A 12,271-nucleotide genomic window follows, 5' to 3' on the forward strand; every position below is an offset into this window, starting at 1 on the left:
TCCGAGGCATGTGGGATCTTCCTGGACCAGAGCTCGAACCTGTGTCCCCTGCATTGGCAGGCAGATTCTTAACCACTGTGCCACCAGGCAAGTCCCAACAAATAGTTTCTTAACACTTAGAAGTTTTTGCTACTTCAAGAGCCAGTTCAGACTTTGGACATAGGTTTTATAATTTATTTATTACTCTTGTGTGTACATTAGAAAAGAAAATAGGGAATTCCCTGGTGGTCCAGTGGTTAGGACTCTGAACTTTCACTGACGAGGGCTTGGATTTGATTCCTGGTCAGGGAACTAAGATCCCACAAGCCATGTGGTGTGGAAAAAAAAAGAAAAGAAAATATAAGGAAAATAAATGTGTTAGGGCACTCCTGAAACTTCTTCACATTCAGAGTCTATATCTTCTGAATGTGTTTTAAATTCCATGCATGTCCACATAATGGCATCCTCTGTGACATCAAGAGCATTTCACAAGAGTGCTCCATATATATAGCCTCCAGAATTTGTTCAAAGTCACTGTTATATCTCCTGCAAATTTTGATGCATAGGAACAGGCAGTGACAACTACATCAAAAGAGCTGCCTAGTCCACAGTAACTGTAGGAAATACGCTGATTTCAGAAATGTTAAAATGTGATCAAAGCTCATCTTAGAACTGATAAAGTATGGTATATTTTTCACATCTAAATATTCTACTAGATTCTTTTTCAAATTAGTCTGTTCTTTCTGATATTTTTTTCTTATTAAAAATTATTCCTTTGTATCATTAATCATATGAACATGCTTCTTTTATTATCTGGATCTGATGATGTATTATCTTAAGTTCTTAGGAGTCCAAATCTATTTGATATGTCTGCTGACATTTGTTCTTTCTGGTGGTTTCTTTGTGCCTTCGCAATTTTGATTTATGAGTTTATCTTAAGCAAGACTTTATCTGTAGGAATACTGTATACCTTGGTTGAGGTTTTATGTTTGCTCCTGCCAGGCAGTCAAGCCTGGGATCACTTTTTTTGATATAAGTTTATTTATTTTATTTTTTATTTATTAATTTTTGGCTGCATTGGGTCTTCATTGCTGCGCGTGGGCTTTCTCTAGCTGCGGGGAGCAGGGGCTACTCTTTGTTGTGGTGCGCGGGCTTCTCATTGTGGTGGATTCTCTTGTTGCAGAGCACCGGCTCTAGGCGTGTGGGCTTCAGTAGGTGTGGCGCGCGGGCTCAGTAGTTGTGGTTCACAGGCTCTGGAGCGCAGGCTCAGTAGTTGTGGCACACTGGCTTAGTTGCTCCGCAGCATGTGGAATCTTCCAGGACCAGGGCTTGAACCCATTTTCCCCTGCATTGGCAGGAGGATCCTTAACCACTGCGCCACCAGGGAAGTCCCAAGCCTGGCATCACTTTTAATATTAATTTCTCAGCTAAAGAATTCCTACACCATGCACATGATAAAAAAAATTGAACCCCAAACTGGCATGAAGGGAGGCAAAAAAAAAAAAAAAAAAATTCTCATCGGAGAATGTGTTTTGATATGTTGGAATTCTTTTCCAGCCCAGAACCCAGACCAAGATAGGTAAACTTCTTTGTCCTTTCCCTTTACCAGGCAGCAGATATTTTTCCTACTCTTCCTTTTTCTTTGGGCCAAATTTTGATTCCTAATCTGATATGATCATTAAAACCTTAAAAAAATAGTGGGTACTGACTGGAGAAATGGAATACAAATTACTTAATCTAGTTAAACATATCAAATTGGAAGAAGTAAATAAGCCCAAATAAATCTAAAGTTTGTATTCCTGTATTTATAATATTTAAAAATTAACATTCTGATTAGTGTTTAACTTTAAAACAGAACAAAACAAGGCAAAAAAACCCAATCCTTTTGGTTACCAAGATGAGCAACCACTCCTAAATATGCCGTAGGGAACCTCCAGGATCAGCTCTCTCATTTACGGTTCAAGTTTTCAGTTCTCTTCTTATTTTCGGTCCCTTAGGAGACTTTTCTTTCTTTCTAACAAGCTCAGCTCTGCATTTTTAAATATTTTATATTTTATCCCATATTTCTAAGTGTTTTATAGTAAAGCATTTTTACTTGCTCTAATGCTGGAAACAAAAGCCCATTTTATTAATATGTTCTACAAAATTTCCATTTAATAAATGAGAACATTAAGTCTCAAGGAGATTAAATCATTTCCCGAAGTTTACACAGGTAACAAGTGGTGGAACCAAGTTTAAAACTCATCTTTTGTCTTTAAACCCACGCTCTGAGCATTGAACCACAGCTAGACAGCCTTGCAATTTTCAATCTGCTGATACTCCAGTGATCATTTCCATACTTCCAGCTAACTGAATGATTACATTCTTATGTATTATAACAGAGTTAATTTGTACTTTATAAAAATGCCACTATGCTTCAGTAAGTGGTATTGGGAAAGCTGCTCGGCCGCATGTAAATCAATGAAGTGAAAACACACCCTCACACCATACATCAAAATAAACTGAAAATGGCTTAAAGACTTAAGTATAAGACATGACACCAGAAAATTCCTAGAAGAGAATATAGGCAAAACATTCTCTGACATACAATGGTGTGTTAGTTTCTGCTGTATAACAAAGTGAATCAGCTATACGTATACATATATCCCCATATCTCTTCCCTCTTGCGTCTCCCTCCCTCCCACCCTCCCTATCCCACCACTCTAGGTGTCATAACAATGTTTTCTTAGATTAGTCTCCCAGGGCAATAGAAATAAAAGCAAGAATAAACAAATGAGACCTAATCAAACTTATAAGCTTTTTCACAGCAAAGGAAACCATCAACAAAACGAAAAGACAACCTACGGACTGGGGAAAATATTTGCAAACGATGCAACCAACAGGGTTTAATTTCCAAAATATATAAATAATTCATACAACTCAATATCAAAAAAACCAAACAACCCAATCAAAAAATGGGCAGAAGACATTTCTCAAAAGAAGACATACAGATGGCCAATAGGCACATGAAAAGATGCTCAACATCGCTAATTATTGATATTAGAGAAATGCAATCAAAACTACAATAAGGTACCACGTCACACTGGTCAGGATGGCCATCACTAAAAAGTCTACAAATAACAAATGCTGGAGAGGGTGTGGAGCAAAGGGAACCTTCCTACACTGTTTGTGGGAATGTAAATTGGTGCAGCCACTATGGAGAACAGTATAGAAGTTCCTTAAAAAACTAAAAATAGAGTTGCCATGTGATCCAGCAATCCCACTCCTGGGCATATATCTGGAGAAAACCTAATTCAAAAAGATGCATTGGGCTTCCCTGGTGGCGCAGTGGTTGAGCGTCTGCCTGCCAATGCAGGGGACACGGGTTCGTGCCCCGGTCCAGGAAGATCCCACATGCTGTGGAGCAGCTGGGCCCGTGAGCCACAACTACTGAGCCTGCGCGTCTGGAGCTTGTGCTCCGCAAGAAGAGAGGCCGCGTCAGTGAGAGGCCCGCGCACCGCGATGAAGAGTGGCCCCCGCTCGCCGCAACTAGAGAAAGCCCACGCACAGAAAAGAAGACCCAGCACAGCCAAAAATAAATAAATAAATGAAATTAAAAAAAAAAAAAAAAAAGATGCATTCACCCCAATGTTCATAGCAGCACTATTTACAATAGCCAAGACATGGAAGTAACCTAAATGTCCATCGACAAATGAATGGGTAAAGAAGATGTGGTACATATACACAACCGAATAGTACTCAGCCGTGAAAAAGATTGAAATAATGCCATTTGCAGCAACATGGATGGACCTAGAGATTATCATACCAAGTGAAGTAAGTCAGAAAGAGAAAGACAAATACCATATCACTTATATGTGGAATCTAAAATATTGCACAAATAAACTTATTTACAAAACAGAAACAGACTCACAGACAGAAAACAAACTTATGGTTACCAAAGGGGAAAGGCGGTGAGGGAGGGATAAATTAGGAGTTTGGGATTAGCAGATACATATTACTATGTATAAAATGGATAAACAACAAGGTCCTACTGTATAGCATAGGGAACTCTATTCAGTATCTTATAATAAACCATAATGGAAAAGAATATATATATGAGGGCTGCCCTTGGTGGCACAGTGGTTGAGAGTCCGCCTGCCGATGCAAGGGACACGGGTTCGTGCCCCGGTCTGGAAAGATCCCACATGCCGCGGAGCGGCTGGGCCCGTGAGCCATGGCCGCTGAGCCTGTGCGTCCGGAAAAAAAAAAAAAAGAATATATATATATGTATATATGTGTGTGTGTGTGTGTGTGTGTGTGTATATATGTATATATATATAACTGAATTGGGACTTCCCTGGTGGCGCAGGGACTAAGAATCCTCCTGCCAATGCAGGGGACACGGGTTCAAGCCCTGGTCTGGGAAGATCCCACATGCCGCGGAGCAACTAAGCCCGTGCACCACAACTACTGAGCCTGCATGTCACAACTACTGAAGCCTGTGCGCCTAGAGCCTGTGCTCCGCAAGAGAAGCCACCGCAATGAGAAGCCCGCGCACCACAACAAAGAGTAGCCCCTGCTCACTGTAACTAGAGAAAGCCCACGTGCAGCAACGAAGGCCCAATGCAGCCAAAAATAAATAAATAAATACATTTATTAAAAAACAAAAAACTGAATCACTTTGCTATATACCAGAAACTAACACAACATTGTAAATCAACTATACTTCAATTTTAAAAAATTTGTAGAACAAAAAAATAAGCCACAATGAAACTTTGATGAATTTTTTAATATTCTAGTTTTTAAAATAGACAATAGACTTCTGGGCTTGGAAGCCAATTTTAAAAAGTATCTTGTCCATCCCCTTGCTTCCAGACAGAACCACCCTCCAACCATTAATCACAGTCTTTGCTAGATGATAATTTCCCTGGGATCTAAGGTGCTATAGAAGACAAACTATAAATTCTTTTAATCAAACTCAGGCTGAGCGAGTCTCACTGGCATGGTTTTTCTTCCTTGTCTGAACTCATTCTCTCCTTCTGCACCTTCAGTTACTCCTGTTCACAGGGGAGAGACAAAAGAGCTTTCCTTGTCCTCTTTAAATAACATCTTTGCCCTCTCCCCATTACTGAGTAACCGCAAGCCCCTATGGAATCACTCAAATCCTTTAAACTTTCCCTTCTTTCTTCCTCCTTTGTCATGAATTTTTTTCTCAGCTGTAACTCCTGGTGAGTTATCTCCCATTAATGATGCTGACGTACAGAACCCAGATAAAGTGCTATATAAATGCTAAGTAATCACAGCCAGTCTTGGCTTTGTGATGCAGGTTATCTCAGACTGTTGTGTTATGGGATCAGACCCCTGTTGACATTCAGGATGAAGTTTACCAGCTGCAGACTTTTTTTTTTTTCATTTTTTGTAATGGAATATTATGGCAAGTGCCAGTGCTCTACTAGGAGCCCTCAAAAAAGAGCATGCTATTATTTGACGGTTTGTATGTTCAACATGCATACATATGTGGAACGTTACGGCATACTAATAGGTTTTCAGAATGTGGCTGCTCTGGGGGACCAGAGCAAAGTCTCTGTGTTGAGTACTGGGATGAGGGTAGAGAGAGATCTAGAGAGAAGAGGGCCCGAGCACTAATTGTGGAGGAAATGGGCACACATCCATAACACAGAAAAACAGTCCATCTGCTTAAAATTTTTTTAAAAAGCTGTTTTGACTACCCAATGCCAAATGGCCAACGTAACTGATTTTCTCACTGACTTATCTAAAGCATTCCATTGTGTAATCTACCATCATAATCTCCAACATTTGTGTAGAACAAGTGACTATAGACCTATTCATTCTCAGTTTCATTGTCCATACGACACCAACTCAGCTCTTGAAAGGTGAAAATTTCTGTCATTAACCCCTCAGTCCTCACAATATCAAAATGTTTGGAATTTTGTCATTAGAAAACAGAACTGAAAAATTATTTGGGCATTTGTAGACAACTATGGTCATCTAATTTTCTTTTCCACCAAATTTTCTGGGCACTTGGATAACATTGTGTGAGATAGATATATATATATATATATATATATATATATATATATATATATTCTGACTATAGCTAAAATATATAAATATATTCTAAGACTATAGTTAGAAGGAAGCTTAGATTTTATAAACAACTTTCACACTTAATGGATGAAGAAACAGGGTCAGAGAGAAAGTGGCTTACCAAAGGATACTCTGGGGACTTCCCTGGTGGCGCAATAGTTAAGACTCCACGTTCCCAATGCAGGGGGCCCGGGTTAGATCCCTGGTCAGGGAACTAGATCCCGCATGCACGCTGCAACTAAGAGTTCACATGCCTCAACTAAGGAGCCTGCATGCCGCAACTAAGACCCAGCACAACCGAATAAATAAATATTTTTTTTAAAAAAAAGAAAATTTCTCTTTCTTATAAGAAAAACAAAGCATACTCTGTATTAAGCGATAGATGTGGATTAATAATTCATATATTTTGATTCCTACAGGATTCAGTGCACTTTCCTCTACAGCATACATGCTAATGCACGTTAGATATCGGACTAATTTTTTGTAGTTCTTTAAACAGGCACTATGGTGCTTGAAGTAGTTGGTTAGGTGTATTCTTTCTTATAGACAAAATAATAGATAGGATGATTTAAACACCATTTAATGTCTGTTATTCTCTTAGAATGTGAAATGGATAGCAGTTAATAGCACTTATGTCTCTGTACAGACCTGAAATGGTGTATCTTCGTATATTTGCATTTGTAATATATATATGAATGTTATCCAGTGTGTGTGCATGTATACTGAGTGGTTAGTATTACATTTTCCTCCATGGATATGTATTTCTCAAACTTTATCATCTATCTACCTACTAATTTAATGCACTAGTCTATTTGTTGGTGCATCTTTTGTATACTTTTCTAAAGTGTTCAAGAAGAAACACAATCAGAACATACAAAGACATGTACCTGCAACCTTTTTTTTTAGAATACTTTTGTTGTTGTTAACCAATTTTATTTTTGGCTGCTTTGGGTCTTTGTTGCATGCAGGCTTTCTCTAGCTGTGGTGAGCGGGGGCCACTCTTCCTCGCGGTGCCCAGGCTTCTCATTGCGGTGGCTTCCCCTGTTGCAGAGCACGGGCTTCAGGCGCGCGGGCTTCAGCAGTTGTGGCACGTGGGCTCAGCAGTTGTGGCTCGCGGGCTCCAGAGCGCAGGCTCAGTAGTTGTGGCGCACTGGCTTAGTAGCTCCGCGGCATGTGGGATCTTCCTGGACCAGGTCTCGAACCCATGTCCCCTGCACTGACAGGCGGATTCTTAACCACTGCTCCACCAGGGAAGTCCCCATGTACCCACAACCTTAAACACACACATGGAGACATATAAAGAGTCACACGCTACCACACATTTCTTGGCTCTTCCCTGGACACTCCTGCTATAGCTGGAAGATATTTTTGCTACTTCATGCTGGAACTGGTGAAGCAATGTGCTTTTTCTGTTGGCCTTATGTTTCTGACAAGAGATGACTGCATCCCCCCTCATACGCTTGGATTTTACTTCTAAAAGGTAGCCAGGGGCTTCCCTGGTGGCGCAGTGGTTGGGAGTCCGCCTGCCGATGCGGGGGACACGGGTTCGTGCCCCGGTCCGGGAGGATCCCACATGCCGCGGAGCGGCTGGGCCCGTGAGCCATGGCCGCTGGGGCTGCGCGTCCGGAGCCTGTGCTCCGCAGCGGGAGAGGCCGCAGCGGTGAGAGGCCCGCGTACCGCTAAAAAAAAAAAAAAGGTAGCCAGAACAAAAGCTTCTCCCCTTGTCAGCATTATTGTCACAAACACCTTTACCCAGAAATTCATGTTTGATTCATCTTATCCTGCCAGATTTATAATTCAACAGTGTCCAGCCTCTTCTCCCGTGACTTCGTGTTGCAGCATTTCTGCTCAACCAGGCTCCTGTGCTGCCCACAACAACACATACCTTGTCCTCTCCAGTCGCTACACTGCACAAGCCATTGCCCAATCTGGGACACAAGTCTTTTCCCACTTCTGCCCTCAGCCCCTTTTCATGTCTCCTCCCCAACTCCGAGGGATCGACCCTCCCCGGGGATTCCTCTCTTGTCTGATTCCTCCAGCTGCAGCTTCCTCTCCTCCTCCCCCTGCACTGATGTCCATCACCTCTCCTGTCTCTCAGTCTTCTCATCTTTTTGTCTGGGTCCTAAGCCTATGTTCCATCCCCCGCACAGATGGAATAAGGCTCCCTGTGTGCAGGGAACAGCCTCACCTCTTGTTTTGTGGTGTCTCCCCTCCCAGTGCGGGAAGTGCCTTGCTCCTGATAGGGGTGTTGACTGACAGACTGGCTAGGGTAGAAGCTTAGCCTTAATACCTCTCTTATCTCTTTTCTTAATTAATTTGATGTGTTTGGCATCAGTTCTGATGCTTGAGGGGTATTTTCTAGGAGGAGAGGAGTGTTGGAGGCCTTGCTCCTGTTCTTTCCCTTCCCAAATAGACTAGTATTTCAACCTGACAGCTCCCAGCCGGTCCTCTGGCGATGGAGCATTGAGTGTTCATTTTCCTGATGTTTTTATTCCAAAGTCTTTGCCAGGGTCATGTTGTTGAAGTCTGCCAAGTGACAGCAGCCCCTGACCCTGCTACTGAATCTGACACATTTTACAGGTACAGCTGTTATCAGAAAATTATAGAAGCCAAAAGCAAAAAAGAAGGAAAAAAAAGGGGTCTTGAGAGGTCATCTTGGACATGCCCCTGTCTCTAGTCGAGTACTCATCCATTTCTGCTCAGGTAAATTAGAAAAGATCTAGTATTCAAAGTGCTACACAAGGGAACTGTATATCACACTCTTCTATTCCCACTCCATTGTCTAACAGCCCTCACTGTCAGAATAATATATTTCATTTAAAGAGACCCACTACCTCTTCTTTTGAATGTAAGTCCCTTTCCACTTTGACTGTTCCCAGAAAGTGCATGATGACGAATATAACCAACTGTACACTTGAAAAAGTGAATTAGAAGATTGGACACAATCTACAGAAAGTGGATCAAGTCGTCATCCAGGAGGGATAATTCAATATTTAACCCAATCTACCATTCTTTCCAAAGACCAGGCTAATTTCCAGACTGATTTGGTTGTTATCTGTGAACATCTGAAATCCCTCCTGGCTCACAATGGTAAGCAGGTTTCCAAGTTTAGTTGAGTCTCACCCATAGATTTCAATGCTTTTTTTCTACCCACATCCTGTGCTATAGCTCTTTGCTCAGAGAATGCCACTCAATAACATGCACACTTAATTAGGTCTGTGTAATGCCAAGCAACTGTTTGTAAGCAGGAAGAAGATGTCTTCTGGCTAATTGATCCACTCACTACCACATATCTAGATATTTGGAAATAACCCGATGAAGGATTGAAATTTTTCCTTTATCAGCATGTAGACAGGCCTAAAATCTTATAGTCGAGCATTATCCACAAAGTTAACTGCATTATTAACACTTCTGCATTTGGCAGGCTGTGGCCGGACAGGATTTCTCCCCCACTGGTGACCCCAAGTTTGGCCTGAATGTCTTGGCACTGCTTATAAAGAGGGATGCCAGTGTCTCAAAAATGCCAGAGAGTCTGACAGGCATTCTAACTATCTGACTTAGCGGCTTTGATTTCCATAAGAGAAGTAGAATGCCTAACAGAACTTCAGGACGGAGAGGGCCCAGTTCCTAGTACTGGAAAGGGCCAAAAAATAGGAACTCATTTCCTGAGAGTGAGTCTAGTCTACAATCTTAGGGAAGATGATGCGGGTAATTTGGGTGAACCAGTTCAAGGCAATGTATCCTCATTACCTTTGGAGAAATGCTTTCATACCAGCCACTTTTGCAGGGGACCAGTTTGGGCCATTTCTACACAACCTAGTGAATGAACGGTGATTCTTTACTCAGATCTGGAAATATATCAAACCAATAATTCAGAAAATCTACTTAAAAATCCTAAATTGTCTAGATCTACACTCTCTTGTCTATATGTCAAATTAAGTAACGAATCGCCAAAGTTCTGCTTCATTTAGTGCTATGCAGTTTCCACTACAGTAGCCCTGGTCTAGTTAGCTTATCTCCACAACTCAAAATCACTAAACATTGTTCCAACCAATCCTCCACTCTCTCCGCCTCTTGAACCACTAGTTGATCTGAAACAGCAGCTGAAGATGGGCGGGGGGGAAGAAACAGAAGGTTAAGAAATAAGCCAAAATCACCCCCTCCTTCCCTCTACAAGCATCTAGGCTGAAGCAATCCTGAATTAGGGAGAGGAGAAGATTTCACATTAAATCAAACTCAGGATCTTGAAGATACGCTGGACTGGACAATCTAAGTACAGATCTGAAATTGTGTATATGACTTGAAGCTATTTTCGGACTGTCACATAAGAAGAGGCAGAAGAGTCTTAGAGCCTCTTAGAGTTTTAATCCCAAGAAAGATTACCTACCATCCATTGACACTTATAAGGGATGATGGAAGACAAAAATCAAGTTGTATTTCATCTGTTAGTCAAGAATAAAATCCAAAATGTACAGTGATACAAACACAAAAGAAGGTTATTTCTCCCTTGGGTAAAGTCTTAGGCAAATGATTCCTGTCAGTGGGCAGTTCTCCTCCACATGTGATTCAGTGATCCAGGCTCTTCCCATGTGAGTCTCCACTATTCCTTAGGGCCTCAAGGTCAGCATCAAATGGAGGAAGTGGACAGAAAGCATTGGGAGAGGGGATGGGGACACATCCACTTGCTAAAAGCTTTGGCCAGGAAACGGCATATACATTCCATCGACTAAAACTTAGTCACATGGCCACATCAAACTGCAAAGGAAGCTGGGGAATGTAGTCCAGCTGTGAAGAGCTACCAGATTTGGGGAAAATAGTTGCTATAGAGACCAACCTGGAAAATTCTCGAGAAGAACCAATGGTTCAACTACTATAGAGAGCATCTTTGTGAGAATACTTCTTTCTTCAAAAGGAAGATCATCACTGCCCAAAGAGACTTTTTTCCAGATGGTTTGTGTTGATGAATGAGAGAGAGAAAAGATGGGGAGGAAAAGAGAGGACTTCTGTGAAAGAACAGAGGTGACCGCCATCACGTGGCCACGAAGACAGACAAGATCCTGTAGCTTGCCTACCTAGATCTTCCACTCTCAATAGACTGGTTTCTTCTCCCATGGAACTTCTGGCCTCTTCTGTAATGAAGATGTGCCTGAAACCCCCAGGTCTTGGGGAGCCTGGAAGTGGACACAATCCTAAAAATCTTTTTTGTTATTGAAAACAATCTAGTAAAACTTATCACTGGACACAGAGGTCAGAAAAATTCAGTGAAAGCAGAAGATTTGCCTGGTCTTTCAACCCTAGACAAAATCATATTTTACACTCGATTAATTCCCAAACTGGATTTAACATTTTTTACGTGTTCCATTCTGGTAGGATCAGAAGACACATCTGGCAGGGACGAGGTCCTCTCAAGAAGAGTTTGAATATTTACAATTAAAAACAAACAAAACAAAACAAAATCCACTCGCTTCTCTCGAAATCTCACCCCTGGTGGGAGCAGCTTTTAGGACACGTCACCGAAGGCGAAGTTTCCAGCAACTTGATCCCCTCTGTTACCTATATTTCGAGCCTCTAGCCCGCTATTAAAAATAAAAGGGCATCTCCATTCTCCCCCAGACGTACCATTCTGCAGCGACACTCACTACCTTATTCATGTATGTGTGAAGTGAGTGTTTTCCTGTCCCCCTAGTTGCCCTGGAGTTTTACATTAAGCGCCCTTCCCTGCTGGGTTTCTTGAGATGATCTGGAACGCACGCTGGAAAAACACACTGGGGGAGCGGGGAGGTCTGTTAAATCCCAAAGCAAAGAGCAGCCGAGGCTTGCTGAGTAAAATGAAAGAGACTTAAGGAGGAAAGAATCCGTTAGTGCAGACACTTAGGGGTTGAATTTACTCCCCCATGCCCGCAATGCCATAAAGGAGCAGGACGTCGGCGTCGGCAGCTCTGGGGGTTCCAAAGCTGCGAAGTGCGGTCTTTGGAGGCGTCGGGAGTCAGTAATCCCTCAGTTCACTCCCGCCGCTCCTTCTTGCCCATCCACGCGAAAGCAGAGTCCAAAGGCTTCGAAGATCTGGGGACCCTGGTGCTGCGCCCCGCGGGGGCGGGAGACCGGTACCCGCCGTAGGCTGCGGAAGCTCCGACGCTGCCTGGACAGGGGGCCGAACTTCTGGAAAAACGGCTTTGGGGAGCGATCGGTCCTGGAAGGGCGAATG

This window comes from Orcinus orca, chromosome 11 (assembly GCF_937001465.1).
Source record: "Orcinus orca chromosome 11, mOrcOrc1.1, whole genome shotgun sequence".
In the NCBI taxonomy this organism is placed as follows: Eukaryota; Metazoa; Chordata; class Mammalia; order Artiodactyla; family Delphinidae; genus Orcinus; species Orcinus orca.